At 35.6% G+C, this 19967-nt stretch overlaps 1 pseudogene; it reads right to left on the minus strand.

The window, feature by feature from the left end:
* Positions 1-965: 965 nt before the first annotated feature.
* On the minus strand, positions 966-17888 carry LOC101260548 (conserved oligomeric Golgi complex subunit 3-like; annotated as a pseudogene).
* Between the last annotated feature and the right edge of the window lie 2079 nt (positions 17889-19967).

Consider the following 19967-nt stretch of genomic DNA (forward strand, 5'->3'; position numbering starts at 1 on the left):
GGACCGTTTTGCCTATGACGATTCGTCCTACTTGTCGTCGAGGGCAATGAGGAGAGCAACAACAAAATTACACAAGTGTGGGACGACGGGGTCCATGGCGGTCCGTCATGACTATGACGGTCCGTCGCGTGATCCGTCGACCCAGTCCGTTTTTATCACAAATGATTCTACTGCTCGAAATGACTAAACAGGTCGTTACAGTTTTTTAATTCCATGTCCCAGCTCATCAAAGCTTATTTTACAGCTACACAGATTCTACTAATACGTTTAAAGATCAAAACTATAAAAAAAAAAAAAAAGTTATAGCACCCACGGATGTTATAATATGTTTAAGATCAATGCTTTCATTTTTGAATTAAGTTGTGTCAAGTCAACTATGACAATCAAAGTAAAATGGAACAGGATGGGAGTAGTAAAACTAATCAAGCAGCGGTAAAATCTAGGGTACAACAAGAAATTTGAAAACCCAAAATCTGACACCAATGGCGCAAAGCCTTTCAATTTACTTACTAACTACCATCGTAAACTGAATGTTACCACAGAAACAAGAGTGATGCATTGATGATTCTTCAGATGACGATAAATCCAGAAGCCAAAACTTTAAGTTGTTCCTTCAATAAAGCTTTACATGTATAATCTATAATCACCGTAGGATCGATGTATATGAATTGAACTGGGTTAAAACCTTCCTCCATGCCACAAAGTTCCCAGAACCTCCACCACGATAAGTTCTAGTATCACAGAAGTCGAAGTTGAAGAAATAACTATTTTGGGAGCTTATTGGAAGTTTTATGAATTGTGATAACCACTTAATGTAAGTTTCTATAACGGAAGCTCGTTACAGAAGCTTATCAAGTTTTGTTTCCAAATCCTGCATTGAAACCATCTTGACAAGGTCTTGTCTATCCTCAGGTGTATATTCTTTTTTCAGAAGGGATAGCACCTAAACGTGTGCTTCTAATATATTAGTCCTGCACAAATATAAAAATGGAATATATGCATCCAACTAGAATCACAGGTCAAGAATAGTCAGTTCACACCCTTGAGCAAGATATTGATTTACAGAACCTCCATATATCAAACTGCAACCTTCACAAGAGAATGCAAACTTCTGCACCAAAAAAATTACAGACCCCCAAAAATAAAGATACATATAAAAGTTGTCCTAGCTCTTAATTCCTTTAAAGATATATGTTACAAAAATCAACTGAATGCCCGTCACAGGACAAAGAATTTGGTACTTACAGATGGTGAATCCAGTTCTGCTGAAACAGATTGCTCCAACTTCTTAGGGTAATCCCAGATCCTCGTCTGAAGGAAGATAATTTGCAATCTGAAAACAAAGCAGGGAAAGAAATCAGACCAAATTATTTGTAGACCACTGGTTACTTGTAAGGAAATTCAAGCATACAGAAACCAAACATACATATGTGCTCCTTACTCCATTCATCCCAACTTATATGGTCTAATTCTTTCTCTTATCAATCCCAATTTATCATATTTAATAGACATTTTGCATCTCCATACAAATCCATTAGAACTCCTAGCAACAACTACTACAATCATCACTGACCATGTTTCTCATTTAAAGACATCTCAAGCGAACGTTATACAACATTGAAGATCATACCACTTTGCATTGTTAATCCAAACAAATGATGCACGGAGTAGAAAACGGAAATATGGAGGGAGGAGAAAATATTATCTCGGAGCCGAATGAACATTGAACAAATACCAAATCAACAGTACCAAAAATAAGGTAAACATGAAAAGTTCCCTCACAATGATGGATAGGCCCATGTTTTTCCATAAACTTGTAAATAAATCAGATGTTGGGTGCTCTTTTTGTACCTAGGTAGCACAACCATAGTGCCTTTTTATAAAATTATTCAAGGCTATAAAAGGGAAACTATAATCTACAACCTTCTAAATTTTCATTTTTCCTTATTATCTCCAACACAAGTGAAACTAAGTATTTCAGAAAAGGATGAAGTACATACTAGATTCAAATTCCAAAAGGTTACTTAACGTCACATAAATTGGTATAATTCACTCAAGAGCCTATTTGATATGTCCAATTGTCAGAAGTCTGCCACAAAGCATATTCCTCCCACCGCGCAAGAATCAACTTTCGAGAAAGCTATCATGATAACCTGATCATAAGAAAGAATGGAAAATATAAAAGCTTCAAACTCCAATGGAGAATTACTCACTTCCACTGATGGGCGATTTTGTTTGAAGGTACTACGTATCACAACAATGGAAGATAGTGCAGCTAAGAGAACAATAAAGAGAAAACGCTAAGCTATGAGCAATAGTATACGGTATATACCATGAGGCCTAATTTAACCAAAATCAATGCAACAGGAAACGAATGCCTAATTTATCCAGTAACTAATTTTGGCACTACTCATTCATCCACGAGGGTGCTGATTAAGTGATAATATCATCTCATGTCCGAGTAACAGATAAGTCGCCAAACAGCATTTAAATAAAATGTCCGAGCAATACTTGGGATGTTACCTCATCACGGATATAGGTGCGAGCACGAAAAGTTAATCGTTCATGAACATTAGCTAGAATCCTGTCTAGCGTTGGAGGTAACCCAGCCAATGACTTCCTCCGTCTGCTCAGCTGTTCTCCTAGAACTTCAACTTTGAGGATATTAACCAGTTCACAAAGAACATCCAGGTTTGTTTCGTGAATAAGTTTAGGACGCGATGTATCATAGAGGAAAGTACACCTGCAGTTTGTAGGGAGGTAATTGTAACCTTAAGAGACATAGAGATCAAGCTACTTATCATTAAAAAAAAAAAAAAAAGCTCAAATTCCAGCAGCTTCAGGGGCATATAGACAGTATTTCCTTTGTCCAATTTTTATACAACACATTTTCCTTGTTCGTCTATCCAAAAAAGAATTGACAACTTTTCCTTTAAACTTGCATTTCTAACCTTAATGATATTATTTATTGTCATACAAGTGTCTATGGTCTGTTATAGATCACAACAACAACATATCCAATGGAATCCCACTAAGTGGGATCGGGGGAAGGTAGAGTGAATGCAGACCTTACCACTACCTTGTGTAGGTAGAAAGGTTGTTTCCGAAAGACCCTCAGCTCAAGGGTAGACTAAGTGGGCCTACTATAGACCAAAATTTTCAAACTCTTTCTTTCTTTTTTAAACTCCATGCTCAGTAAACACCATAACCTAAAACGGGATGGAGGGAGTATAACATGTCAACGCTTCATTAAACTGCTTGTAATTGGACCAACTGAGAGATGGGGTGGGAGCACATGGATATATATGCTATGCACAGAATATTCATATCATGTTATGCAGAGGACATAAGCTCAAAAACATGACTTATCATGGACTACATAAATAAGAATATTTATAAATAAAGGAGGCAAGTAGAAATGTAGCTTGAGAATGCAGGGGGTAGAGAATATCTGATTGCGAATCTCCAATTACTAGAATGGAGCAAAGATAAAAAGTAATGTTATCAAGTGAACCAAATAACACGTTCCATTACCTTCTCATATATGAAAGGTACATGTTTCACTGCTGATTAACTTACTAACACTGAAATCTGCCATTAGATTCGACTATCAGTAACTGTAACTCCCTCCATTGATATTATCTAATCACATTAACTTGACAAGAAAAACTATAAATATGGTACAGCTTATATTCGAGGTCAAATTTTGATGGATAAAAGTGCAAGGCTTTCTATCTCTCTGCCCCACAATCAGGAAGGACATACATGTACATTAAAATACCAGAGAAGGAAAAAAGAGAACTTATGAACCAAAAGAAAGGTATAGGTATAATGGACATCTCATTTCATATATCACCCATGGGGGCAGTGTTCAGGAAAGCAAGTGCTTCATCGCTTTAAGCAGTGAAGCGAAGCGAGAGTTCAGCACTTCAGCCAGCTGAAGCGAGGCATGTGAAAGAAGCGGCTGCTTCTGGGCTTGAAGCGCGATGCGACCAGAAGCGGTGAAGCGAGAAAAGCAGCGGTTTTTTTTAAAAAATTAGGAAGTGGTCACCTTTAAATAATAAAAAGAGGTATGACTTACCTAATCCTTAAGAAATTAGAATAGTAAAGTTTCTGTGTACTTTTTCCTTCCAGTACTTTTTCTCTTTTCTTTCTTCGTTTTCTCTTCTTTCTTCTTCATTTTGGTGCAGTGGCACTGCTAGCTAGGACTTTCTTCTTTTTTGCTACTCTTTTCGTTACTCTGCTTTCCTTTGTCATGTATAGCTTTGATTATTTAAATTATATGTTGCCGAAATTTTTTCCCTCACAGTGATCAAATATATATTGCTGAATTGTTTTGTTTCTTAACAATGACTAAAATGTTGAATTTTTTCTTTTATAATGATAAAAATATAGGTGTTGATTATTTTTCTCAAATCTTATCCGTGATGTAAAATGGCTAGCCCGGGATGAAAATATGGGAAAAAAGTTGGTGATACCAATAGGATAAGAATAGTATGTCTGTTTTGTGACAAGGAAATAAAGGGGGCCTTTATTTGGTTTTAATATGAATTTTTTCTTATATATTTTGTCTCTATTTATTTTGGTCTTTTTTCTTTTGATTTCACTTCAATGAAGCAAGCACTTCACTTAAAGCTTGAAGCGGGACCGTGTCAGTTTTTACCGCTTTGCGCTCCGAGTGACTGGAAGCCCCAGATAGTAAGAGAAGTCAGCATATCACAAAGAAACACATCACACGTAGTAACTGACAACAATTAGGTTTCCTTAGGCCTCATCTGTTTGCATTTAATAATAGTCTTAATCTTAACCATTCATTTGTCAGTCATTAAGTCCGTTTGGTTTTTAGATCTGAATCATTCAAATGTCAATCATTAAGTACATTTTTTTTTCATGTTACAAGCACTAAATGGGTTTGAATAGGGTGGAAAAATTAAACCCAACCCATTTAAGTTTGGGTTGGTTATTGACCGCCCATTTGTTTGCTCAACCCAAACCATTTCAACCCATTAAAAATTGAGTTGATATGTAAAACAAAATGATTTTTGAGAAATTTTGTTAAAATATTTTTAATTTTTTTTCTTTGATTTTATATGTTATTTAATAAGAAAGAAAAATTAAATGGGTTTGAATAGGGGTGGCAAAATTAAATCCAAACCAATTAGGTTTGGGTTGGTTATTGACAGCACATTTACAATTGCCAGCACCAACAACCATTACCACAACAAATATTAATCACTACTGACAATCACCGCTATGTATAGTCAAACCACCATTATCATTCATCACCACCAATAACTATTACTATTATCCACTACAAAACTATTAGCCGCCACTACTAACTACCGACCATCACAACTAGCTACTACTCACAACCACCACCACGAGAAATCACCACCTCCAACACCATATAATTTTTTAAAGATACAATAGGAGATAAATATAGTATTTTGTTTTTTAACTTCATATTTATTAATTTATAAATAAAAACATTAATATGTTCAATTTTTGAAAATCAAACCGTCCTAAACATTTAGTATATAGTTTTTAATACATCTTAAATATTCATGTGCATTCAGATTCAGATATCTAAATCTTAATATTTAGATGTGTACTTAATCCGAACATCCTCAGCTTAGTGAAGACAAATGAGGCTTTACCAGACTTCATGATTTTACTTTTTTGGACGTAGAAGATGCTTTTTTACCTAACCGACAAATATTAAGGGCAACAAACACACATTTTGAAACTCTTAATAGGTGATGAGCCAACCCTTTAATCTTCACTTAAATAATTTCTCTGCTACCTTCTTTATCAAAAAGTAGTTGTTTAACCACCTTTTGAGTTAAAGCTTATACTTATGTTTTGGAGAATAAGTGAACGCATATACTTGAAATACCAGGTTCGCTTGAATTTACTATAACTTTCACATTTAACCTCCACATTTGTATCTCAAAGCCAAAGATTTAAGGTCATAAAAGCAGTTGAAGCAGAAGCAAATGATGACCAGACTAACTTGATATATAAACATAGCACATATTCATAACTGATGGCCAGAGCAACCTGCAAATCTAAACCAGAGGGAAATCTGAGCAGCTCTTTCAGAGGAATAGATAGCTGTACATCCCTCAGGACTGCTTCAAATTCCAAACCAGGAACTTATCTTGTGCTAGCCCTAAGATCTAAAGTGACAATCACTAAGCTATTGGGCAGCCTCATGGTCCACACTGATTTTTATTAGCACACAAATAATGTCTGAAAATGTTTACACACACTTACCGCTGATAGCAACTCTGGCCTAAGAAGGTTTAAGCATGGCACAAGCTACCAAAATAGCAAAGTCTTACTGGCACAAAAATTTTGCTATGTTGCGGCTCTCTTGTTTACAAGTCGCGTGAAAAACAATACAGATAATCCAAACCTCCCCCACCCCCAAACAAACCAAGACAAGAAAAGGAAAAAAGAAGCAAACTAGAAAAGAAGAAGTGGGAAAGGAAATCAGTAAGAAGCAAAAATTGTTCAAATGCAGAAGGAACCCCACAAGAGAAGTTAAGCAACTCACAGAGGATCTACAAGAGGAGTCAAACTCGAAATGTCCTCTGAAGATGATGGAAAGAAGTGATTGAAGAGTTGATGCTCCAGCTGACACACCTGCATTTACGATGTCAAACGTAAGGTATGGAGACATATATCACAGTTTACCCATATATACCTTTAGAAAAACTGTCTGAAGCAACATCAGATATTTACTTTGACAATAGTGATTCATAGAAAAATATATAGAAGTTATGATTCCACCCTCAAAGAAATCAAGGCTGTTATAGTTTTAGCACATTTATCCTAAATCCAATTAGAGGAAATATTCATCTACACTAACATGAGCTAACTGTTGAAAGAAAAAATAAGGAGTGGCTCTCTTATTTACAACAAATTACTTTGATTTTTTTGAGAATGAGAACTAATTACTTTGAATTAATCCTGTCAAATAAAAGAAAAATGATGTCGATTGCTCATATGACTATCAAAACTGGTAGGTCAACCTCGAATTGTCTCTTTTCATCTTCTTCTTATACCCCCACCAAACACCACAAAAAGAACAGTCATCCAATTTTTGTAAGGCAAGATATAACAATCATACCATGCTCTAGTACAAAATGTTGTAAATATTACTGATGTCATTGAATGTACCTGCATTAAATATGCACATCCAGATCTAGTTAAAGACGACAATGCTTCTTTCCTAGAAAATTCAGAGATCCGCTGTTGCACTATACCTCTTATCTGAATTAAATGAAACAGAACGAGTATTGATTAACGATGAAAGAAGGAGAAGAAAAAAACCATATATTTAATTATATATATAGAACTGAAAGGAGCAGCTTACTACTTACCAAGGAAAGGCGCTGTTCGCAATAGAGTTTGTGGCATTCTTCAAGAAGTTGAATATACTCTTTTCTAGGTGTTCTGCTTTCAATTTCCTCCAGGATAGGCTTAAGCTGCAGGTAACTAGGTTCATTTGGTTCATGGATTACACGTAAAAGCTAGTCCTAGTTTCTTTCTCTTTTTTTTTTTTTTTTTGAGATTAGAAATACTCACTGCCATACAACGAATTAATAGAGTTTCTATTCTACTAACTAAAAGGCAAGGAGATGTTCCAATATTACCTCATTTGCTGCAGCCTTGAATCGTACATATATTATAGATGGCTCTATACCCTCGGCAAAAGATGTCTTGTTACCACCGCTGCTTCTTATTGCAGCCTGAACCTGATAAAATGGGTGTATTTATCTCAGAATATGCAACCATTCATCTGCAAGAAAAGATTGTAGTGCATAAGACAGATTTACCTGAGAAGAAGTGCTTCTAAGAACGGAAAGAACGTGAGTGCGAATCATTCCCAGAGCTCGAGACTGTTACAAGGGGGCCAAGGTAACACAGACAGAGAGAAGGAGAATGGGCAATGGGATTAGAATTCATATGTCCAAGAATGCCATAAAATCATGCCTTGTATAAAGAAATGCAATTTTATATATGATAGTAAATTACATAATGTTGATGTCAATTCTTTTAAGTACCTGAAGTTGTCGAAACTTGACCAAATAAATGCTGCACTCTGCATATTGTGGGTTACTACTCTCTACATATCTTCAGTGATGCAGAGGAGAAACACAAAGGTTATTTGTGCTCTTATGCATAGATTTACAAGCTTAACTCAATAGAACTTAATCTTGATAAAAGAAGTCATATCCCTAGAAGAAACCTGTGACTCTAGACATGTCCACATAGTAAACTTCACAAATAACCAAAGAAAAGCATGGATGGTACAACATTGCAGTGGTTCTAATATTCATAGATTTCAATGCAGTAATATGAAATGTAATGTCACTTAGGATATGCACTCATCAAGTCTCTTTAGCAATGGAAGAAAATTTGTACTACCAACGCTCATGCTAGGAGAATAAAAAGTGGTAGCAACCTGCAAACAAGAGTGCAAGACAAGCATGAGGAATCAAATCAAAAAAAAAAAAACATAAAACTGGGTACTTTGACATTTGGAGAAGTTCAAGTAGGAGAAGAGCAGGACTTGAAGAGAAAATTTAGCACAAGACAAATCAAGTTGATACACCAATTAGATGTAATTAAACAAAAAGGAATTAGAAAATTTTAGTCTAATGGTCATGATTAAATCAAGAATATGTACAGTAGAGAGTGAAAAGCTATTCCTCTTTAAGGAATTTAAAAAAAGGAACTCTCAGTTCCAAAAAAAAAAAATTAAAACAGGAACTCTCATTCTCAATCTCACAAGTGAAAAAGTTTTCCTTTAGAAACCACCAAGCACATAAATAGGAGAAAGAAGAGTTGACCAAAAGACGAGATTAAAAAAATCATCTTAAATAAATAACTCGCTAAGCAAGAACATCAAAATAATCCAAAAGAACTAGATTGGAAAAGCCAAGACAGAATAGCTTTGGGTGACTCATTTGTAACATGAGGAAGAAAACAATCTAGAACCAAAGCTTTATTTACAAAGGATAAAGCTCTGCCCTCCGATGTATGGGTGTGGAAAAAATTTAATTAAAAAACATGAAATCTCTTGAGGCAGAAAGCTCTAATCTCTTAAAGCTGTTTTCCATAGTTCAAACTCTCAGTTAGGTATATTTCCTCACCGAGTATCAAAGCATAAAAAATACAGATAGCATCAATTCTCTTCACTCAAAATAAAGTTGATGCAGAACCATACCTAATTCAGATAGGCATAGATAGACTACTGTGGAAATAGTGCAAAAGGCATTGAATAACAATGGAATATTATCAACAGAAATGGCAGCCGGACCTTACATTCTCCAATTCATCAAAGTAATTGAGCTTATTGTGAAGTGATTCTGCAAACTCAATTATTTTCTGCTTCTCCAAAAGCTTCAAACAAAAAAGAAGTTACACAAGAATATTATTCAATGCTGCTTCTTGTAGTTAATTATTGCCTCTTTACCTGTACATCACATGTCCATTAATATTAGACACTGATAGGGAACTCCGAATTTCAAATGCCACTCACTGGACATTAGAATACACAACATTGACATGAATGGTAACTAGATAATGCTTTAAGACAAACAGCAACTTCAGATAAAAGAAAAAACTAGAAATGCAAAATGAAGAAATGCATTTACAAGGTACTAGGTGGCAATTGAAGATGTTTGGCAACTATAAAAGATATCATAGATTTTAATCCATCAATATAGTAGATTGCCAATGAAGACTTTCAACATCATAGAGTAAGCAAAACAATGTTGATTAAGAAATTGAACTACATAGTTACAAGCCTATCTTCTTATCATACAATTAATTGCTCCTCTGCTCCTCAGAATTTTGAACAGAATGAAAGAGAAAAGTACAATCTACAGCTAAGTAACCACAGATGCTAAGAGAAATGGGTTGACACACCAGTCTATCGCACGCATCATGAAGAGTTCTTGTCTTTGTTGCCACTGCTTGATGCTGCAATTGCAACTCATTGAACAAGTCAAGTGTTTCATCCACCTGCAAGAGAGCCAATTTTAAGGGCAAGGGCATGTCGACTCGAGCATAGTTAGATGAACAGCAACAACAAAAGGCTTAAGAGAAGAGTATAAGAGCATTATTTTTCTTCTCAGAATACCTGGTGAAGTATACTATCGCAGGTCTGAATCTGCTCTGTTAAGGTGCTGGCATAATGCTGATATTTTTCTTCAGACTATATATAGAAAGAAAGCATATGTAATATCTTTTAGTCCGCAAGTGAAAAAGATGAAACGTATGACTCACAACTTTTGGAAGAAACGGAAGACATATAAACAAGCTAAAGACCAACCTCTAATTTCATGGCTGCTTCAAGATCCGCGAACCACTTATAAAACTGTATCAACAAAATAAACAAAGGGGAAGAGGAAACTCATATCAAGTTCAAGCAGCATAAGGGGAAAGGTCAATTAAGATGCCATTAATATCATCATTTACATAGACAATTAAGCATATGCAGTATTCAAGCATATACAAGGCGGCAACACAAAGATTGACATGGAAACAAATTTGGAAAACTGAAGCTCCTTATTAAGTGGCTTGCTTTTGCTGGACAGCAACATATGAAGCAGTACTTATAGAGCAATTCCTTCAAGAAAGCTGCCTGATATATGCAAAAAGTGTTACATGTGTGAAATGAGGGTTGAGGATGTTAATTAACTCCAACTACACTGCCTAATAGCCTGGCAGTTGTGACCACTTACTTTTAACATTTTTGAAATTTAAGAATCATGCAAATGCTGGGGGAGTGGGGGGCTTTACAATAAAGAGGAGAAGAAGTGAAATGGGATGTAGCTCCGTTAGCTCCAGTGGTTCTTTAGAAGGAGAGAAGTAGGAGGTCTTTTGAAAGGGGTGGATTATGATTTCGTACAGTTGAGAAATAACCTCCTATTGTTAATTTTTTGTGCACTTACAAGTTTATTGTGTGTATAAATTGTTGGTTGTCTTTCACAGAGAACTCTTTTTTAGTGATGAGGTATATAATAACATAATGATCCGAAAATCTCCTTATCAAAAGACATTAGGATAAAACAAAAGGAGAAAAAGAAAATAACTTCTAGGGCTACCAAAGTTCAAATATGGAGGAGAGTTCTAGAAGAAATTTCTTTTGCATGTCTTTCTGATATATAGACACAAAACCTGCTCCACTAAAATAGGCAGGATCAAGGCCATAAACAGCCACTATGGTCATCATCCCTTGACCCATCACATGCAATTTAGGTATTTCTACCCCAGAAGACATTGAGTATCAGGGTCATTTCTCACTAAATGTAAGTTCTAGTCATCCTTTGCCCGGCATAAGGTTTACCCTCTCTAGTTAATGACAATCATCCGGAACAAATGAGACGCATATTATCTAGTAAGCCAAAACAATGGATGGGGCTTTGTAACAAGCAATTATCAGGCCTTCTGCTCAACTCATCGATTTTAGCAGTTATCTTATCAAAAAGAAGATTTCACTGGTTTAGCAGTTATGTGTGGCAGATGAGCCTTTGAGTATAACACACTACAACTTCTAGTCTTGTAGAAATATAAGTCTATCATTTAGCATTGGTTGCAAGATTTTATTTGTTTTGATTCCTTGCCCAAAATTTAGTTGATCATGCAACCTTTTTTATAAGGGAATATCATTCACGATCCCTTATTTGAAATATGGAATACTAAGATCTGCAACCGGGAAATGTAAAAGATAAAGGACATGCCAACTAAAAATTGGGTTTTTTTTAATCAGGTAAATATTTTTTCATTCATATTCGCAAACTGGCCATATACAAGGCGTATACCAAAAGGCAAAGCATCTACAACAAGATATGATTGTCTACGAACTCCAACTAATTATCTATACACCAGGTACCCCCTGTGTGCACCAAAGAAAATAAGAGAATGGAGACTACTCCTCAACTGGAAGGAAACTCCACTCCAGTCTTTCAAAAGTAACTCACCTGATTTGTATTCACTAGGACTGCTTCAATGGCCCCTGAATCCTCTAGAGAACTAAGCTTTGTTGAAACAGAGAGGCTGTTATCATGTCCAGAAACTTGGTCCTGGAAATTGAAATAAAAACATATTTCAGGTAATTGAGTTAGAGATAGATATATTCTGAAACCAACCAAGAAGGAAAAACTCACCAAATTGGACGGGAAAGGTCTCTCGGCAACTGCATGGGAAAGTGCTTGTATGGCTGCTGATTGTTGCTCTGTTAACAGAGCATTCTGTAAGAAAAATACTAGCTCAAGTCGTTGTAGAATATAAACATTAAGATAGCCACTAATGTTGATTTAATTAATCAAAAGGAATAACTTTCAATAGACATGAAATAGACACATGTAGTACGTACAAACAATTCTTCTCTTTTACTACAAACAATATAATTTGACATGATGAGGGCCACAAACACAAAATAGAAGATCAAATCCAGGATAGAGGTTGTTAGAATAGGAATAAATATTTCTTACTTAGAATAGGAATTACAATAGGAATTCTAGTTGGAAAAGGTTTTCAATGTAGTGTCTATAAATAGGGTCTTCATGTAACAATTTAGATGCGCAATTCAATAATATTTTCTCCATTATTTCTCTCATGGTATCAGGGCATTGGTGAGAAACAAACAATTCAATTTCCGGTGACGTTTGGGACTGATTTTATCATTTTTTATTTAGTGGGTGTTGTGCGAAAACCAACACCAACACGAGGCTAGGAAACCTCCCGCGACCAAACCCCAGCAAGAACCACCAGAAAACAGCACCGCACGCGCCCTCACGCGCCGATCGAAGGTGGCAGATTCCGGCGAGATCTGGCTCACTCGCCGGCGCGTGAGGACTTTTCCGTCCATAGTCTTTGAGATTTTTTTCGACAGGTGGGGTCGTCCAGCCATTCCGACCCAGACTATACTGTTTTTGACCATTTTTATTTAGATTCGATCACCGAAATTAGGGTTGCGGTGATTTTTGGGCAGCTTCCGGCGCGTGAGTGCTGCTCGGGTCTCTCTTCTTTTTTTCGAGTTTCTCTCTTCTGTTAGGGTCGTCCAGTGTTTTCGGTAAGAACCATACAGTTATCTCTAGATCCGATCACCGAAATTAGGGTTCCGGTGATTTTTTTTGGGCAGTTCCCAGCAAAATTCCGGCAATATCAGAATTTTTCAGGCCACTGCGGGCAGATTTCGGCAGCTTCCAATATTTTCAGACTTGTGTAGCAGCTTCTGGCAGTTCCAAGCGTACATACAAATCCATGGAGAATAGACGGGGGAGAGAATTTTTTGAAAAATCTCGATCTAAGTGTAGTCATGTCATAAACCTGGACACACTCGTGACATATGTTTTATTTTGCATGGTGGATCACCCAGTTATGATCCTGTTGTTCTAAAGGAATATATAGAGTTTTTTCCGTATTGTGCAAATAAACAAACGTCTCTACAAGTAGTTTCGATTGCAAAACCTAATGTTTCTGTTGCGGGTAATATTTTGTACTAGTATATCACAGTCTAACACTATTGGATCATGGGTCATAGAATCGGGGGCTTCTGATCATATCACTGGTAATAAATCACTTTTATCTGATATAATCTATTCATAATCTCTTTCATCTATTACATTAGCCAATGGGATACAAACAAAACCAAAAGGGGTTGGAAAAGCCAAACCCATATCTTCTGTCACTCTTGACTCTGTTCTTTATGTCCCTGGTTCTCCTTTTAATCTAGCATCGGTTAGTCGTTTGACGAAAGCCCTACATTGTAGCATAATTTTTTTGATCATTTCTTTCTCATGCAGGACCGCAGTACAGGACAGACTATTGGAACAAGATATGAATCACAAGGCCTTTACTATCTTACCTCTTCTAATTCTTTAATAGCATGCTCCGTTACAGATTCCTCAGATCTAATTCACAAACGTTTGGGACACTCAAGTCTATCCAAATTGAAAAAGATGGTACCTAGTTTGTCTGGTTTATCCACATTAGATTGTGAGTCGTGTCAATTTGGGAAACACACTCGTGCTACATTTTCTCGTAGTACTGAGGGTCGTTCAGAGTCTATTTTTTCATTAGTTCATTCTAATATTTGGGGTACTAGTAGAGTCAGTTCCCCCTTAGGATTTCGTTATTTTGTTAGTTTCATTGATGATTATTCGAGATGCACTTGGGTTTTCTTAATGAAAGATCGTTCTGAGTTATTTTCTATTTTCAAAGTTTTCTTTGCTGAAATACAAAATCAGTTTGGTGTTTCTATTCGTACATTCCGTAGTGATAATGCCTTAGTATACTTATCACCCCAATTTCAGGAATTTATGTCTCACCACGGAATCATTCACCAAACATCTTGTCCATACACTCCTCAACAAAATGGTGTCGCAGAAAGAAAGAATAGGCATATCTCATAGAGACTGCTCGCACTCTCCTCATAGAATTGCCATGTTTCGATGCATTTTTGGGGCGATGCAGTCCTTTCTGCTTATTATTAAATTAACAGAATGCCCTCTTCTTATATTCAAAATCATGTTCCATATTCCATATTGTTTCCTCAGTCACATCTTTATCCTATCCCCTCTCGTGTCGTTTGGAGTACATGCTTTCTTCATAATTTAGCCCCAGGAAAAGATAAATTAGCTCCTCGTGCCTCAAATGTGTCTTTCTTGGTTACTCTAGAGTTCAAAAAGGATATCGTTGTTATTCACATGTTCTTCACCGATACCTTATGTCTGTTGATGTTACATTTTTTGAGTCTCAGCCTTATTATACATCTTCTGATCGTAGTGATGTCTCTATGGTCTTACCCATACCTCAAATTTTACCTGTGCCAACCTTTGAGGGATCTACAGTTACGTCTACATCTCCAGTTGCAGTGCCACCACTACTAACTTATCATCGTCGTCCACATCCAACCCTAGTCCCAGATGATTCATGTCATGCGCCAGACCCTGCTCCTACTGCGGACTTGCCTCTACCTAGCCCACCGCTTGCACTTCAAAAAGGTATACAATCTACTCGAAATACTAACCCGCATTTACCTTCTTAAGTTATCATCATATATCATCACCCATTATGCCTTTGTGTCGTCATTGTCCTCTATTTCCATTCCTAAGACTATAGGTGAAGCACTTTCTCATTCTAGATGGAGGCAGGCTATGGTTGATGAGATGTCTGCTTTACATAAGAGTGATACTTGGGAGCTTGTCTCCCTTCCTGCATGTAAATCTACTGTTGGTTGTCATTGGGTTTATGCAGTCAAAATTGGTCTAGATGGTTAGGTTGATCGACTTAAGGTTCTCCTTGTCGCCAAAGGGTATACTCAGATATTTGGGCTAGATTATAGTGACACTTTTGCTCCTGTGGCTAAAATAGCATATGTTCGTCTTTTTCTAATCTATGGTTGTTGTTCGTCATTGTCCTCTTTATCAGTTGGACATAAAGAATGCTTTTCTGCTAGTGATCTTGAGGAAGAAGTCTATATGGAGCAACCACCTAGTTTTGTTGCTCAGGGGGAGTCTAGTAGCCTTGTATGTCGATTGCGTAGGTCACTCTATGGTCTGAAACAGTCTCCTCGAGCTTGGTTTGGGAAGTTTAGCACAGTAATTCAGAAGTTTGGCATGACTCGTAATGGATCAAATCACTTTGTGTTTTATCGACATTCTGCACCAGGTCGATGTATCTATTTGGTTGTTTATGTTGATGATATTGTTACCACTGATAATGATCAAGACTATATCACCGATATAAAGCAACATCTTTTTAAGCACTTTCAGACAAAAGACCTTGGTAGATTGAAGTATTTTCTAGGTATTGAGGTTGCTCAATCTAGATCAGGCATTGTTATCTCTAAACACAAGTATGCCTTAGACATTCTTGAGGAGACAGGAATGATGGGATGTACACCTATTGACACTCCGATGGATCCGAATGTTAAACTTCTTCCGAGACAGGTGGAGCCACTTAGTAATCCTTAAAGGTATAGACGACTTGTTGGAAAGTTGAATTATCTCATAGTGACTAGACCAGGCATCTCTTTTCCCGTGAGTGTTGTAAGTCAGTTTATGACTTCCCCTTGTGATAGTCATTGGGAAGCAGTTGTTCATATTCTTCGATATATAAAGTCAGCCCCCGGCAAAGGACTACTCTTTGAGGATCAAGGTCATGAGCATATTATTGGATATACAGACACTGATTGGGCAGGATTACCCTCTAACAGACGTTTGACATCCGGATATTGTGTTTTAGTTGGAGGTAATTTGGTGTCGTGGAAGAGTAAGAAACAAAATGTGGCTTCTCAATCTAGTGCAGAATCAGAATATCGAGCAATAGCGACAGCAACTTGTGAGTTAGTTTGGCACAAATAATTACTGGGAGAACTAAAATTCGGCAAAATTGATCAGATGGAACTTTTGTGTGATAATCAAGCGGCTCTTCATATCGCATCAAATCCAGTGTTTCATGAAAGGACTAAGCACATTGAGATTGACTGTCACTTTCTCAGAGAAAAGATACTCTCAGGAGATATTGTTACAAAATTTGTGAAGTCAAATGATCAGCTTGCGGATATGTTCACTAAGTCTCTCACATGTCCTCGTATTAATTACATCTGTAACAAGCTAGGTGCATATAATTTGTATGCACCAGCTTGAGGGGGAGTGTTAGAATAGAAATAAGTATTTCTTACTTAGAATAGGAATTCTAGTTAGAAAAGATTTCCAATGTAGTGTCTATAAATAGGGTCTTCATGTAACAATTTAGATGAGCAATTCAATAATATTTTCTCCATTATTTCTCTCAAAGGTGATTTTCCAATAGCTATTGCAAGAATAAGCTAAAAGTAAAAGTTTCAGCAGCTAGTTAGCCGGTGGTTATACGAGGAAAAAGAGAAGCAGTGTCACATTACAATGAAAATAAAACTTCAAAAGATAGTTCAACGGAGAATATGCGACACAATCACCAGCAGCTAAACCTTGCCGTTGAAATGAGACGACAAACACATGTTAAAATCAACTGAGAACTTTATCGCACAAAGAAACAATTCTGATCCTCCTTTTTTTCACCTTTTTTGGGTAAGTGATAAAATTTATTAGAGAAACTTAGTACCAAGATATTACTAAGATATAGTTAAAAGATTTGCTGGATTTTCTTAAGCTGTAAGGAATCCAAGAAATCAAGCAATAATCCAATGTAATTTGATCCCCTTTTCCAATCACCGCTTTACTATTCATTATTTCAACAGGATCAGTGCATATGATAAAAATCCGGTCATCAAAATTTGTCATAGAATCAGATATCTACATAATTTTGGTTATGCGTTCAAACAAATCTAGTAAATCTGGAGAAAATCTGAACAATGTAGAAAATAGAGAGTGAACCTGTTCCCAAGTAGAAGCGAAATTATAGCCTTTGGAAACAGCTTCGGACTTGAGAACCCCCGGCCTTGTCGTTGCCGCCATAGTATTATCATCACTCTCTTCTTCCACTACTTTGCAACTGTTTCTGTTCGTGTAAAAAGTAAAACGAAACAGAATTGATGAAAAATGAGGGGGAAACGGACTGTGTAGTAACTAGTCAATTACTGATACCAAAACAATCAATACTACAGATGATTGTAGCCATCACCATATGGATTTTGGAGCTTCAATGGAAGCAATTTCGACTTCGAAGTTGAAAAAAAGGGTGATTTGAACGATGAAGTTGGAGATCTGGGATGATCCTCTGGCTTAGCTTTGGGTTTTCCGCTCATATGAAAATTACAGTAACGACGTTCCTTTTCTTCAAAATTCAACATAGACCAAAACTGGAGAAAATTAAATGAATGGCGTCAAACAACTCTTTGGTTTTTGGTGACAGATTGTCCAAAGAGTTTGGTCAAATTTATTTTAAAATGTAATTAAGTAAATTTGAGATTAAATTAATATTTTTAAGATTTTTTAGTCTTTTATAAAATATAAAATAGCACTTCATTTTTTCAACTTTTATAATTCTATTCAAATCAATTTATTTAAAAAATAAATGAAAATAAAATTTTCTCTTCTTCTTCTCTCAATGTTCTCTCTTCTCTTCTTCCTCCTCTTGAGAAAATTTGAAAATTCGACTATTAAAATAAATATTTTATCCCATTATCTTATCTTCCTTCTCATCTCCGGTTGTGACTCTCTTCTCTTTTTGAGCTGAAGATTGTGTTCGAATTAAAATGAGTAAGTCATATTTTTTGAGAGATTTTACAATTTTGGAACAATACTAAGCGTTTTTTGTTAATAAAGAATAAATCGTTCTATAGATGTGAAAAATGAATAATAGTGTAATAGTACCTATTATTTATTAATAGTACCTATTACTTATTGTTTTAGAAAGAAAATTAACAAACACAAAAAGTCATAATTTTGAGAAAATATATATGTAATGTTAATATTCAGGGAAAATTCATTTTTTGTTGTTTTTGTTGTTCTGTTATGACCATTTTGTTCATATGATTTAAGAAATATAGTTTTGTTCAGTTGTCCAACAAATATTTGAAGTGTAGATCGAAAAAAATTATTTCTCTATCACTATTTATAATTGGTGAAAGAAAAAAAACAATGACTACTGTTCTGTATCACGCTCAAACCCGAAAGGCAAGGAGAACAAGGAGGAGAAGGAGAAGGACCTAGAGATGGAGAATGAGAGATTGAAAAAGAAAGCGAAAGAGAAAGAGAAAAAAGTCGAAGTCGTCAATTGTGATGTGAAACAACAATATCCACCGTTAATTAGATTGATGGTTATGTATATCATTGTGAATTATCTTTTTTGTTGATAAGTTGTATAAAACAATTGGTGAAGTGTATTTTTGCTGATAATATGAATGATTTTTTTGTTGAAACAAATGTCAATTATGATGAAAAAGAAGAAATGTGGTGTATATGGCAAAATATATAACCTATGTTGTAAAAAACACCACAGAATTATCTAGATGTGCCCTAACAGAAAGGACATATGTGGCAACATATATAACCTATGTTGTAAAAAATGCCTCAAAATTATCTAAATGTGCCCCAACAGAAAGGATATATGTGGCAACATATTTCACAGAAAGAAGATATGTGGCAACATATGTCACATAAAAAAGATATGTGGAAAATATGCCACAGAAAAGAGATATGTGGTAACATATGTCACAGAAAGGAGATATGTGGCAACATTTCACTGTTATCAATGTTATATGTGGCAACATTTCACTGTTATCAATGTTGTCTGTGGCAACATATATAACCTTTGTTGTAAAAAAATTTATAAAATTATCTGTATGTACCCCAACAGAAAGGATATATGTGGCAATAGATATCACACTATAAATTGTCAAAAAAAAATTAAAAAGTAAAATAAAGATGTATAAAACAATCGTCCCTTCATTTTCTCTCTCTCCTCTCCTCTATAAAAGGTCGTTTTGTTTCTTATTTCAAATTTCATTTATTTTTACTAATTTTTGTTTTCTTTTCTCTCGTTCCATTATTTCTTTAAGTTCAAATTGTTGCTATGTTTTCTACAACATCAGTGATAACATGTTGCGATTTTCTTCTACAACAAAGCATCGTTGCCCTCATCATTTCTAGTTTATCATTGATATCTCCTAAGATAAAATTTAATAGTTATTGCTATTAAATCAGAATTTTTTTAGTGGTTTTTATCACTTATTTGTTTGTAGGATGGTTGTGTTGTTATTCTTTTTGGAATATTATCTGATTAAAAAATGCATTTTAGGATGTATATTGCCACATGTGACATGTCTGTTGCAATTTTCCCAACAGAATGTGCATATATTGTCATATATGTCACTTCAAGGTTGACTTCATCGATAAATTGAGCGATTTAGGAATGAAAAAATGTCAAATTGGATCAAATTTTAGTACTTCAGACCATAATTAAACAATAAAATATGTTATAAACACTTGGAACAACAATTT

Source organism: Solanum lycopersicum, chromosome 7, assembly GCF_036512215.1.
Source record: "Solanum lycopersicum chromosome 7, SLM_r2.1".
In the NCBI taxonomy this organism is placed as follows: Eukaryota; Viridiplantae; Streptophyta; class Magnoliopsida; order Solanales; family Solanaceae; genus Solanum; species Solanum lycopersicum.